General features: G+C 33.1%; 1 long non-coding RNA gene across 1 annotated transcript; it reads right to left on the reverse strand.

Moving 5' to 3' along the window:
- Nucleotides 1-4,261: 4,261 nt before the first annotated feature.
- LOC119370726 (uncharacterized) lies at nt 4,262-5,290 on the reverse strand. Its single transcript, XR_005178298.2, has 2 exons — nt 5,052-5,290; nt 4,262-4,913 (listed from the first exon to the last, which is right to left on the reverse strand). It is a non-coding gene; the product is annotated as an uncharacterized LOC119370726 (long non-coding RNA).
- Nucleotides 5,291-13,881: the final 8,591 nt, after the last annotated feature.

Consider the following 13,881-nt stretch of genomic DNA (forward strand, 5'->3'; position numbering starts at 1 on the left):
TTTCAAGTAGCGAAATATCCATTTAACTGCTTGCCAATGTTTTTTACCTGGATTACTCATATACCTGCTCACAACACTAACTGCCTGTGCAAGATCAGGTCTAGTGCATACCATAGCATACATAAGACTACCAACTGCACTAGAATAGGGCACATGTGACAATTGCTCTTTCTCTTCATTAGACTGAGGGCAGAAATCAAATGATAATTTAAAATGAGCTGCAAGAGGAGTACTCACAGGTTTTGAGTTATTCATGTTGAATTTCTCAAGAACCTTCTCAATGTAATTTCTTTGAGATAAATACAATTTTCCAGCTGATCGGTCTCTATGAATCTCCATACCAAGAATTTTCTTTGCAGCACCAAGATCTTTCATCTCAAATTCACTGCTCAACTGATCTTTCAATTCTTTGATTAGTGACTTATCACGAGCAGCAATTAGCATGTCATCAACATATAACAATAAGTAGACAAAAGATCCATCTGAAAACTTCTTGTGATAAACACAATTATCATACTGACTACGACAATACCCATGTTCAACCATAAAGGAATCAAATCTTTTGTACCATTGTCTCGGGGATTGTTTTAGACCATAAAGAGACTTCTTCAAGTGACAAACGTAGTCTTCTTTTCCAGGAACAACAAATCCTTCTGGTTGTTGCATATAAATTTGCTCCTCGAGCTCTCCATGCAAGAAAGCAGTCTTGACATCAAGTTGTTCTAATTCAAGATCCTGCAAGGCAACAAAGGCAAGAAGTACACGTATAGAAGTATGACGAACAACAGGAGAAAACACTTCATGAAAGTCTACACCATGTTTTTGAGTGTAGCCTTTAGCAACTAAACGTGCTTTATATCTTGCATCTTCAACTCCGGGATCGCCTTCTTTCTTCTTATAGACCCATTTACAGCCTACAACTCTTTGGCCTTTTGGCAATTTCACCAACTGCCAAGTATCATTCTTGTGCAGAGATTCAATTTCTTCTTGCATCGCAACTTGCCACTCAGAAGAATTTGGACATGAGATTACTTCAGAGTATGTGTGAGGTTCTCCACCTTCAACTGTATCCTCTGCAGCTGCAAGAGCATAAGCAACTAAATTCCCTTCATTATATCTTTCAGGCCGTTTGATTTCTCTCCTGGGTCTATCTCTGGCAATAGAATAGTCTTCACGACGATCTGGTTCAATGGAATCAGGAAACTCTGATGTGATCGGAGATGAGGAAATATTCTCCTTACTAGGAGTTGGTATTTCAAACTCAAGCTCCACCTTCTCGTCAGTTTTCTTTGAATCACCTGTGTCAGACGGAGAAGAACTGACAGTTTCTTTTTCAGGGAGAATTAGCACATTTTCATTGAAAGTAACGTCTCTACTAATAATTACTTTCTTAAGTTCAGGACACCACAAGCGATACCCTTTCACACCAGATGCATAACCAATAAATATGCATTTTCGAGCTCTAGGCTCTAATTTTCCCTGATTGACATGTGCATATGCAGGACATCCAAAAATTTTCAAATTTGAATAATCAACAGGATTACCTGACCAAACTTCCTCTGGAATCTTGAAGTCAAGTGAAGTGTGTGGGGAACGATTCACCAAATAACATGTGGTAGATGCAGCTTCGGCCCAAAATTCTTTAGGCAAGGCAGCATTAGAGAGCATGCAACGAACTCTCTCCATCAATGTCCTGTTCATTCGTTCTGCAACGCCATTTTGTTGAGGTGTACCGGCAACTGTACGGTGTCTCACAATGCCTTCATTTTCGCAGAATGCGTTGAAATCACCTCCACAAAATTCTAGACCATTATCTGTCCTGAGTCGCTTGACCTTCTTCCCTGTCTGGTTTTCCATCAAAATCTTCCACTTCTTAAAAGTGGAAAAAACTTCATCTTTGTGCTTTAAAAAATAAGCCCAGACTTTACGAGAAAAATCATCAATGATGGTCAGCATGTAACGATGTCCTCCTTTTGAAGGAACACGTGAGGGTCCCCAAAGATCTGAATGAATATAGTCAAGAGTACCTTTGGTTCTATGAATTCCGGTACCGAAAGTTAATCTTTTCTGCTTGCCAAGAATGCAATGTTCACAGAACTCCAACCTACCGGTATTCTGACCGCACAAAAGACCTCTCTTGCTCAGGATGGTCATTCCTTTTTCACTCATATGGCCAAGTCGCATATGCCATAATTTTGTGACGTCTGAATCTGACATAGATAATGATACAGCTGCAAAACTTGTAACAGTAGATCCCTGCAACACGTACAAGCTTCCAGATCTGTTAGCTTTCATTAAAATAAGGGCACCTTTAGAGACCTTTAGAACTCCACCTTCAGCTGCATATTTACACCCAAGGGACTCCAGGGTGCCAAGAGAGATAAGGTTCCGTTTCAAGTCGGGAACATGTCTAACACCGGTTAAAGTTCTAATCATGCCATCATGCATTTTAATTCTAATTGTTCCTTTTCCAACAACTTTACACTGAGCATTATTCCCCATTAAGACAATACCACAATCAACAGATTCATAAGTGGTAAACCAATCTTTATGGGGACACATGTGATAGGAACAAGCAGAATCTAGAATCCACTCCGTTTTAGATCTAGTTCCAAAATCAGTAACAGACAAAACTTCACCTTCAGACTCTTTTTGAGCAATACTTGCTTCAGCTGAATTTTCTGAATTTTTCTGATTATTATTTTCGCCCTTTTGCTGCTTATTTTTCAACTTAAAGCATTCTGAAATTGCATGTCCCTTTTTCTTGCAATAGCGACAAAATTTCTTATTATCTCGGCCTCTAGACTTTGATCTGGATTTACTTCTACTGCTACTACCATGATCCATAGTTCTCCCCCTAACAAATAACCCTTCAGCTTCATCCTTTGAATTATTCTCATAGTCATATTTTTCTTTTGACAAGAGATTTTGTTTGACATCATCAAAGGTTAGGGTCTCATTACCACCGTATAACATAATATCTTTAAAGTTACGGTAAGATCGGGGGAGTGAGCAAACTAACAAAACAGCTTTATCTTCATCATTAATTTCAACATCCAAATTTTCCAAATCAAATATGATGGAATTAAACTCATCAAGGTGAGTTTGAATGGGTGTACCTTCGACCATCTTAATGGTATAGAGGCGCTCCTTGAGACGAATAATGTTGGCAAGACTCTTCGTCATATACAATGACTCCAACTTAAGCCATAAACCTGCAGCTGTATCCTCCTTGATAACCTCTCGCAGAACTTCTTTGGATAAACAAAGTTGGATTGCTGACAAGGCTTTTTCATCCAACTCTTCCCAATCTTCATCCGACATGGTGTTCGGCTTTTTTGCCTTTCCTACAAGGGCCTTTTTCAACCGATGTTGGATGAGAACGGCCATCATCTGAACTCGCCAAATGCCAAAACTGATTTTTCCATCAAACTTCTCAACATCAAATTTCATGACAGAAGCCATGTTGTGAAAACCAAACAAATATTACAACGCTCTGATACCAGTTTGTTGCGGAATTTAGCGTGGTAATGGATAAATATTTAGTTTTGGTAATTGATGATAAAATGAGAAGTAAAATAATAAATGGAAAATACACAAAATTTACGTGGAAACCCTCCAATATAGAGGGAAAAAACCACGGGGCGAGAGAGAAGTAAATGCACTATGAAAAATATGGAGATACAAGTGATTTTACACCCACACAAAAATACACTCAAGATAACACCTCACTACACTCAATGAATATGGTAAGAGTGTGTATAAATGAAAAAGGTGGTATATGAAGAGAGTGGATAGTTTTAGAGAAATGCTCTTGGAGGATTTCTCTCTTGGATGAATTTCACTTGTTTTGATCTTCTAAATGTGCTCCAAGCAAGGTTGCCTTATATAGAGGTGTATCACCATGTGTTTCAAGTCTTCCTTCCATTGTTGAAGATGTGCCATCCTAGTCCAAGTTAGCTCACCAACATTGCCAACCAATATTGAATTTTCTTAGCCACCAAAAGACTAGTAGTGTGAAACATTGAAGCCACCAAAAGACTAGTATAAGCCATGAGAAACATGTTTCTTAGCCACCAAAGGACTAGTAGTGTGAATCTTAGAATTATAAGGCAATTTTAACAGAAACCAATTTTATCTAAGCTTATTCAAATCGTGAATAAGGTCAAAGAACTAACTAATCCTTTTCATCTAGTTTGAAGGCTGCCCTTGTCTGAACTGTTATTTTCACTTAAGACACAAATTACAAATAACAGTAATATCATAAGTAGTAACATATTCATTATTATCATTTCAGAAACTAAGTTAAAAGCCTTAAAAAAAAAAAAAAAACATATCCCTAGCTCTTTTTTGGTAAGAGAAGAGAGCACAGGCTCTAGAGATAGAACATATCCCTAGCTCTTTTATTTTTCTAATATTATATGATAAAACAAACATAAATCTACTTAAGATAGATCACCAAGTGCACGGATTAGGGTTCCTTCTCGACGAATTCCATAAGACCTCAAAGTTTTATCATCCTCAAGTTCTCGTTGCCTCCGTCCTACCGCGGAATAGCTTCAGTTTTTCAGGGTCAAGACCAAAATTTGTATGGAGTTTCTGCTTCACTTGTGCAACTGTCATCATATTATGGACTGTTACTTCATAACTGGCTGCTTGTCCTTCAATTTTAACTCCAAACAAGACAACGCAAACAAGATTATCCTCCATCGGAATAGTTGAGATCTTCGGTTGTATTTCAACTCGCCACCATTATGAATAAGCAATATTCTATCAGGATGCTTATAAATCACCTTTTTTTTTTTTTTTTTTTTTTTTTTTTTTTTTTTTGTTTGAGTTGAAAAACCCATTTCTTGGTCCCAAATCGACACAGTAAACATCCCCCAGTTATACTCAATATTGATACGCCTAATCTGCATAAACCAAGAAGCTCATGTTATATTTCAGAAAAAATCAGATTGAATTATTCTAACTGAGAAAATTTGCGTGTAATCTAAAACATATAATTATTAACTAACTACAAGACTATGCACAAGAAGAACAATGATTACAGAATTAGATTGAATTCCATAATGTTCAACTGTTTCATTATTATTTTCCAGGTAGTTACTATGGTAGAATAGCTGTTGGTCCTGTACTTCAAATCTAAGGTGCTGCTCATTCTGAATTGCTTCTTTGATGTTTTGTATAGTTGGATTCGCTGGAAGAACCACAGGATATCTAATACACTCGTAGTTAATCCAGACCAACATTTTGATTAGAGAAATTTCAGATTCTTAACTATTATATGCTTTGAACAACACCTGTTGAACTGCTGTATTGTCTTCCATTTTAAGTTGTGTTATCACGAACTAAGGATGACTTATTGTTTCAATGAAATGTTAATGTTTAGTTTGGTCTGGTAGAAAATACGTAAATTGCTTTCATGCAAATATGTTTTATTTGTTTTCTGTGCTATGACACACCAATTTTTTTTTTTTCATAAACCTCCTGTGTCTCTGAACTCTATAGAAACCGAATTCAGGCGCGTTTAGTAGGGACGGAACTCGAGAGCTATTTCCATATGCCCAATCTATGTTGCCGAGCCACAACCCGTAGGACACCTAAAAAATTTATTGGAATACGAAACACGTAAATTGCTTCCATGCAAATATGCAGCATTTGTTTTCTATGGTATGACAAACAAAATTTATTGGAAAATAATCAGAATTTCAGTTTACATGAAATAGAATTTCAATAAAAAAACAAAGACATCTTTCTTTTTCTTCTTCATATGTTCAACATAACACTCCTCCCCAAACTCGAGCTCACAAACTAGTAGTTACAATACTTGAAGAAGTGTCGGAATGACTTGTGGGCGCAAACAAAACCATAGAGAACTTATCCACCTAACTCCTTCATCTCTATCTCTACACTGAAATAAAGGCTAGGCACGCAATTTCAGAATTGGGGGATGCCTAATTCATCTCCTAGACAATAAAAAGAAAGAGACACTAGAGGTGTGTAATCTGGCATTTCAGTTTCGAACTAAACCAATCTATTAAAATAAAAAAAAAATTGTATTGCCATTTTTCTTAAATCAAACTGCAATTGAACTTTATTTTGAATTCAACCAATTCAGTCGGTTTGGTTCAATTTTCAAAAAAATAATTATTTATATGTATACTAAAAATCCAAAACCGACGTATAATTTAATGAAAATAAACTAAAATCGGATGGTTGAGTTCAGTTTTTCTTTAAGCCCACTTTGCCCAGCTCTAAGAGCAACTTGTATAAAAATTGGTCCTAAAATGAATTGTGAAAGAAGAAGCCATAGTGTGCTTTTAAGTTCTTTTGTTTCTCTCCGTTTACACCAACTACTGTTGGCTTTTCCCAAATCTATCAAGATACAACAACATTATACAAGTTCAAAGGAGTAAGTCTTGAAAATACTAATTCTTTCACTTGCAAAGAGGAAAATAGGAAAAAAAAAAAAAAAATCAAACAATGGAATTTGGCCATTCTTATTTCGCTGTGTGAACCATTTGTCATGTACATAGCTCAAATTTGCTATGTGTGGGCATAGGGGACCGACTACTGCTGTTTGGGATTGGGAATACTAGGTGTCTACGCCATGTAAATCTCATCGGCTTGAATTATCATTCTAGCTTTAACATTCATGTAATGTAAAATAGCAATTAAAGAATTGAGAGAATATATTAAATATAGACACCTGGGCAAGGTATTCATGCAATTTCTTTATCCTGCGCCCATGTAATCCTGATCTTCTTCACAGAGAGTTACTGGCATCAGCACCAGGACCTTCAAATTGAAGGGGCACTGGGGTTCTGTATATGTCATCGATCAAAAACTTTGTCGCTTTTAATAGCTGCTTTTAATTTACCATGATCTCTCTATATATATAGTTTGACAGGGGTGATGTATATATGCATTGATTTCATTGGAAACTTATTATCTAATGTCCAAATGCATAATCAATCACCAGGTGTTTGATGCTGCTTGAAATGGGGAGAGATGGATTAGGCTATCTCTAGAACATTGATTGACTGAACGGGCCAAAATTAATTTTTTTTAATTATCAATTTGAAGATAAATTAAATTGTTGGAGTAATAAATTGAATTTGTCAATCATTGTTACAGGTAATCTTTAAAAAGTAAATTTGTTGGCATAATCACTACATTTTATTTACTCAAAATCACATGCGAGGGCCTAGCCATTCCAAGCATACACTTCGGCATTCATATGTATAATTTTTATTCATCTTGTTTAATTTAACTTGGTGCTATGCTCTTGCATAAGCCTTAAATATATCAAGAATTTATTAATGAGATTATATTTTTACCACCCTTGTAAATGTGGATATATATAATATGGCATGAGTTATTGATTATTCTAATAATTTATTTTTGACCATTATCTAAATCCTCTTATGATGAAGATAATAGTATATTGATCATTTATTTGTTTATTTTAACTATAAAACTATGTTATTTGGTAGTCAAAGCGTCAGATATTAAATGTCTGATATTTAAAAAAAAAATCAAATAATTCAAACATTTGAAATAAAGAAGGAGAACGTATTTAAAAGAAAAAGAAAAAGAGATAGGTTTTCTTTCTTTATGTTTTTTAATATTTGTCTATTTATTTATTTGAACCATGCCATTATATTATTTAGTAGCTTAATGCAATGTATCAAATAGAAAAATTAGAATTAAATTTAAATTTATTATTTATTATTTGTTATAAAGTAGCCAAGTGTTCAGTGTCTCCAAGGCTAAGTCCCTTAAAAAGGTTAAGCGCTTTCTTCGAACTACGGGCTCAACTCGCGATATTCTATGTGAGCCGAAAAAGGTTAAGTGCCTTAAAAAGATTAAGCATTTTCTCTGAGTTATAGGCTCAATTCGCGACACTCTAAGTGAGCCAAAAAATTGTTAAGTGCTTTAAAAAGGCTAAGCACCTTCTCCGTGCTACAAACTCAACTCGTCATATTCTAAGTGAGTCGAAAAAAAACTAAATGCCTTAAAAAGTTAATTTCTAAATTTCAATTAATAAAGGAGAGCTTTGAAATAAATTAAATAATAATACATAGGTAGAAAATGAATAATAATTTAAATATAAATGTCTAAAACTAAGGAGACATCTCATGGAATATACACATTTACCATAGACTTAATGGTAATTTAGACACAAGTCTCCAACAATTATAGGGGCTAATATGAATATTTAATATAAAATCATAATCAGGAACATACACAGTTTCCTAATTAGATACCGACTTAGGTTCAAAAAAGAACCCTATATATACAACATTATTTCTTAAAAGAGGAGATCCTCTCAAAGTAATAAAATTTTAAATACTATTAATCTTTCTCTAAAAAAAATCTCTCATATCTTAAAGGCTAGGCTATCAAATAAGTGTTTATAATGTTTGAACTTTATTTTATTTATTATGAAATTTATACAATAAATAAATAAAAATAAGTGATGATAAGTTAATATATACTCTTAAAAAAAATTTTCAGTTATTAATTTTATTAACATAATACTTCAAAATCTTGTTTTAGTATTTGCATAAACAATTATGTATGGTATTTGATTTAATTTATATTATATATTCGTTTTGTGTTATTTTATTAAGTTTAATTATTTATTAATTATTATAATATTTTTGAATTGAAAGATTATTTTAAATCTATTTTTTGTAATATTTAATCTAATAAAAAATAAATGAATTAATAAATAATTTTTAATTAAAACACTCATTTTTTAATATCAAGTTAAAGTAAATTTTGAATAAAATCTTAGAACATTTATGTATAATATTTGCAACTATATTTGATTTATGATGACTTTTCAAAAAAAAAAAAAAATTAAAAAAATTATGTAGTTGTTACATGTCGAACCCATTTTCATTAAAAAAAAAAAAGTACATAGACATGGTAAAAGAGAAAAAAGAAGAAAAAGATAAAAGCCAGTGTCCTAAACTAATTTAAAATCATACGATAAACTAAGATCCATAGCTTGAAAGTAGAATTGAGCATACTTAAATTCTGCAGTTTAAAAATTGCAGCAACAATAGCGGCTGCAGCAGATGCATTCCATCAAAATTTAATTCTTGTAATCAAACTAATAAAACCAAGTTAAAAGCCTTATATATATATATATATATATATATATATATATATATATATATATATATATATATATATATATATATATATATATATATATATCCGTAGCTCTTTTATTTTTCTAATATTATATGATAAAACAAACATAAATCTACTTAAATTATGTCATCAATTGCAGGGAACATATCACCAACTACAGGGATTACAGTTCCTTCTTTATGAATTCCATAATCCATCAAAGTTGCACCATCATCAAGAAAATTTCTCGACCGACTGCAGAGGAGCTTCAGTTTTTCAGGTTCAAGACCATATTTTGTATGGAGTTTCTGCTTCACTTGTGCAACTGTCATCCGGTTATGGACAATTACTTCATAAACGAGTATTTTTCCTTCAACTTTAACTCCAAATAAGACAGCGGCAACAAGAGTATCCTCAATCGGAATAGTTGAGATCTTTCGGTCCAATTTCAACTCGCTACCATTGTGAAGGAGCTCCACACCGTGAAGACGAGCTGTATGAATCATTCTTGCTACTTTTTTTTGGAGTTGAAGAACCCGCTCTTGGTCCCAAATCGACACAGTAAGCCTCGCCGAGTTAAACAAAATGTTGATACGCCTAATCTGCGTAAACCAAGAAGCTCATATTATATATATATCAGAAAAAATCAGATTCAATTTTGTAATCTAAAACATATAATTAACTACGCACAACAAGAAGAACGATTTCAGAATTAGGTTGAATTCCATAATGTTCAATTCTTGCATTATTATTTTCCAGCAGGGTGCTTTGGTAGAATAGCTGTTGGTCCTGTACTTCAAATCCAAGGTGCTGCTCATTCTCAATTCCTTTTTTTATTCCTTCAATAGTCGGATTAATTGGAAGAACTACAGGATATCTAAGTGACTGGTAGTTAATCCAGACCAACATTTTGATTAGAGAAATTTCAGATTCTGAACACTATTATCTGCTTTGAACAACACCTGTTGAACAGCTATTTTCTCTTCCATTGTAAGTTGTGTTATCATGAACTAAGGATGATATATTTTTCCAATGAAATTTTAATGTTTAGTTGGGTCTGGTCTGGTAGAAAATACGTGAAGCTTTCATAGAAATATATCTCATTTGTTTTCTGTGCTATGACACACCAAAAAATTGGTTGGAATAGAAAATACGCGAAGTGCTTCCATGCAAATATGGATTATTTGTTTTATGTCTTATGACAAGCCAAAATTTGTTGGAAAATAAGAGAGGAGATCAGAAAATCAAAATCATTAACTCAAAAATCAACAAGGCAGCAGAAATTTAAACTAACATATTCAATCAGAATTTTCAGTTTACATGAAATAGAATTTCAATAAAAAAATAAAGACATCACAGAAAATTGTGAAATTTTCAATTCAAGAAACCAAAACCAGATTGTGAAATTTTCCCTCTCTACTACTGCTACATATATAATATTCTACATATAATTTTTCCAGTTTCTTGCCTACATATAACCTCATTTTTTCTCTCTATACTCAATCTCCTTTTTGGTCTAATTTACTCATTCAACTTCTTTCTGTTTAGATGTTAGATTGGAAATAAATGTTTTCAAAACCAGACTGAACTTGCTAATTGGACCTCACGAACTGATAATTCATCGGATCCGTTCTGATATGAAAAATCGGATGGATAAAAAATCGGATTCAACAAATTAAAACCCGCAGAAATCGGAAACTGGACAACCCAGGATGAATCCGATTTTATTCCAATTCAGCTTCATTTTGACAAATAAAAGCCATCAATTTTCTAATTCAAGTAAAGAATATATCTTTTAAAAAAAATAAAAAAAAAGCATATACAATTACAAAGCTAATGAAGTAGAGAAATTCTCCATATCTTATTCACATTCAAATAGTTAGAAGCACTTAGAGCCACGTAAATCCAAAACTGACAAAATCGAGAAATTAACAACAATGGAAGATAGAGATATCACAGAAGATTGGTCTATGTGGAGTTACTAAAGTTCCTGCTTTAGAAGTGGCATTAGCAGAAAACCTAATCTTCAAATCCTTACATAACAGCTTCATCTTCCTTTTTATTCTTTCAACTTTTGAATTATACATTGTACCAATACAATTCAACTCGAAAGAGAAGGTCGCAACTCCATTTTCTCTCTTCTCCGCCATAACAGCTTCTGCTACAGTTTAGTTCATACTTGCTAATGAGGATTCAAGAAACACATCCACCACCTTAAGATTATCCCTCTCAAACCCATCATATAGATTTCCTATCTTTGTAGAATAAACACTCTCATTTTTCGACAAAAGAGAAATCCTCCATATTTTCATAATAGAATCGTCTCCGATAACCAGCAAGTTTGCCCATGGAGACGGTGATATTCCAATTTGCTGTTATATTAGACGAAGAGATATCAAAAGGATAAACTTTGGCTGAGTCAATGAGGAATGTTTGTGTTTCAAATTTGTGTTCGTCTTTTTCTGAAATATATGCTAGTGACCCAAAGAAGGTAAATGGCGGCACAATGATAAAATGACCAAAATAGAATGAAAATTATTTTTTCAGTTAGAGAAAACTCATTGAAATCACATAACTTTATCGTGGTGAGTGTGTAAAATATAACTTTAATGGGAATGAACTATAAAGATCTTTGAATTCAACATACCTTAAGAATTTATTTAGAGATTAAGAAACATACCGGTAGAAGAAGATGCAGCCATGGTTAATATCCTTTCTTGAAACTTTTTTACTTGTCACACTTCTTCTCTCTGTCTACTTAAATAACCAGCATGTATGTACTGTTATAGATGAAAAAAAAGCTTAATAAAGGTATGTTCTCGTTTTTCTTTTATAGATGAGAGATGAGGGCAAGACAGTTTTCTTATTTTAAAAGAAAACTATCGTGTTTAATAACTGTCCCTTCTTAATAACTATCTTTTTTATTATTATTTTATTTAATTCCAATCTATCAAGGAATCCTATTATGAAGGGAGTTAACTTTATTATTTGTTCTTATCTTTTTTACATTGTCCCTCTTGGTTCACCAAATTAATTATGAAAAGGGAAAAAAAAATTTTAAAGCAAAATACATTTGACAAGTGATCACGAAGTTTGATATTAGCCAACAATCCCAAATTAAAATACTACAATACTGAAATTAATTCTTGCTACTAATGTGAGTCATAGCAGTCCTATGTCTTTAATGTCATATTCCCTTCTATGTACTATACATTAGTCACAATCATTAATTCACTCTTCTAAATCAAACAACCCCTATAATTTGTTTTGTCAAAACAATTCTTATTTGTCAAGCAATCCAGATGTACACTGGTAATTTAAAAACAAGAATAAGCAGAAACAAATTCTTAATGCACAATCATGTCAATTACATAAAAGTTAAAATATCCATGACATACATATCATGGATTACTCAAAAGACCCATCCTAACAATATGTTCCATATATGTTTTTGGAGGCAACCCTTTACTTAATAGATGAGCAATCATAAGTGCAGTACTAATATTTTCAATTGACACTTCTTGTTTGTGGACTCTTTCTCTAACAACCAAATACTTTAAGTCCATGTGTTTGGACCCACTTGAGTATTTTTTTTCCATTCATGAGAAGAAAACAGCTGTTGCATTATCACAGTACAATCTAAATGGCTTAGCAATTGAGTTAATAACACCAAGTCCTGAGATAAAATTTTGCAATTAGAAAGCATGACTCGAGGCTTCAAAACAAGCAATAAACTCAACTTCCATTGTGGATGGAGTAATAATGGATTGCTTCATTCCATGAAATTGCTCCACCTACTAACATAAAGACAAATCCAGAAGTGGACTTTAATGCTATCAATGCAACCACCATAATCTGAATCTGAGTACCCAATGACTTCTAATTTTTCTGATCTTCTATATGTAAGCATATAATCCTTTGTTCCTTGACGATACCTCATAACCTTATTTGCTGCTTTCCAATGTTTAAATCCTGGATCACTCTAGTATCTTCCTAACATTCTAACAGCAAAGCTAATGTCTGGTCTAGTGCATGTTTGGGCATACATTAAGCTCCCAACAACTAACCATAAGGAATTTTTCTCATTTGTTCTCTTTCCAAATCATTCCTTGGGCATTGTTTATTACTTAATTTTTCACCCTTTTGAATGGATGCAACATTGGCCAAACATAACTGCATATTAAATCTCTCTAGAACTCGATTAATATATCCTTTTTGAGACAAGCCTAGTAATCCGAGATCGATCCCTAAAGATCTCTATGCCAATAACATAGGTTGCCTCACCCATATCAACCATTTGAAAGTTCCTAGCAAGATATTCCTTGGTTTCATGTAACAAACTAATATCACTACTAGCTAACAAAATATCATCCATATATAATATTAAAAATATAAACTTGCTCCCACTGACTTTCAGATATACGCACTGATCAACAATGTTTTCTTTAAATCCAAAAGATGTAATGCTATTATTAAATTTTATATACCATTGTCTAGAAGCTTGTTTAAGATCGTAAATGGATTTTTTTAATTTGCAAGCTAAATGCTCTTTTCCTTTCTTTACAAACCCTTCAGGTTTTCCATGTAGATATCTTCATCTAAATTCCCGTTCAGAAAGGTAGTTTTAACGTCCATTTGATGTAACTCTAAGAGAATCCTTCTTTAAAACTGGAGAGAAGGTCTCTCTACAATCAATAATTTCCTTTTGTGTGAAACCTTTAGTCTGGTTTT

This window comes from Jatropha curcas, chromosome 5 (assembly GCF_041381405.1).
Source record: "Jatropha curcas cultivar XTBG-Jc1 chromosome 5, XTBG_Jcur_1.0, whole genome shotgun sequence".
In the NCBI taxonomy this organism is placed as follows: domain Eukaryota; kingdom Viridiplantae; phylum Streptophyta; class Magnoliopsida; order Malpighiales; family Euphorbiaceae; genus Jatropha; species Jatropha curcas.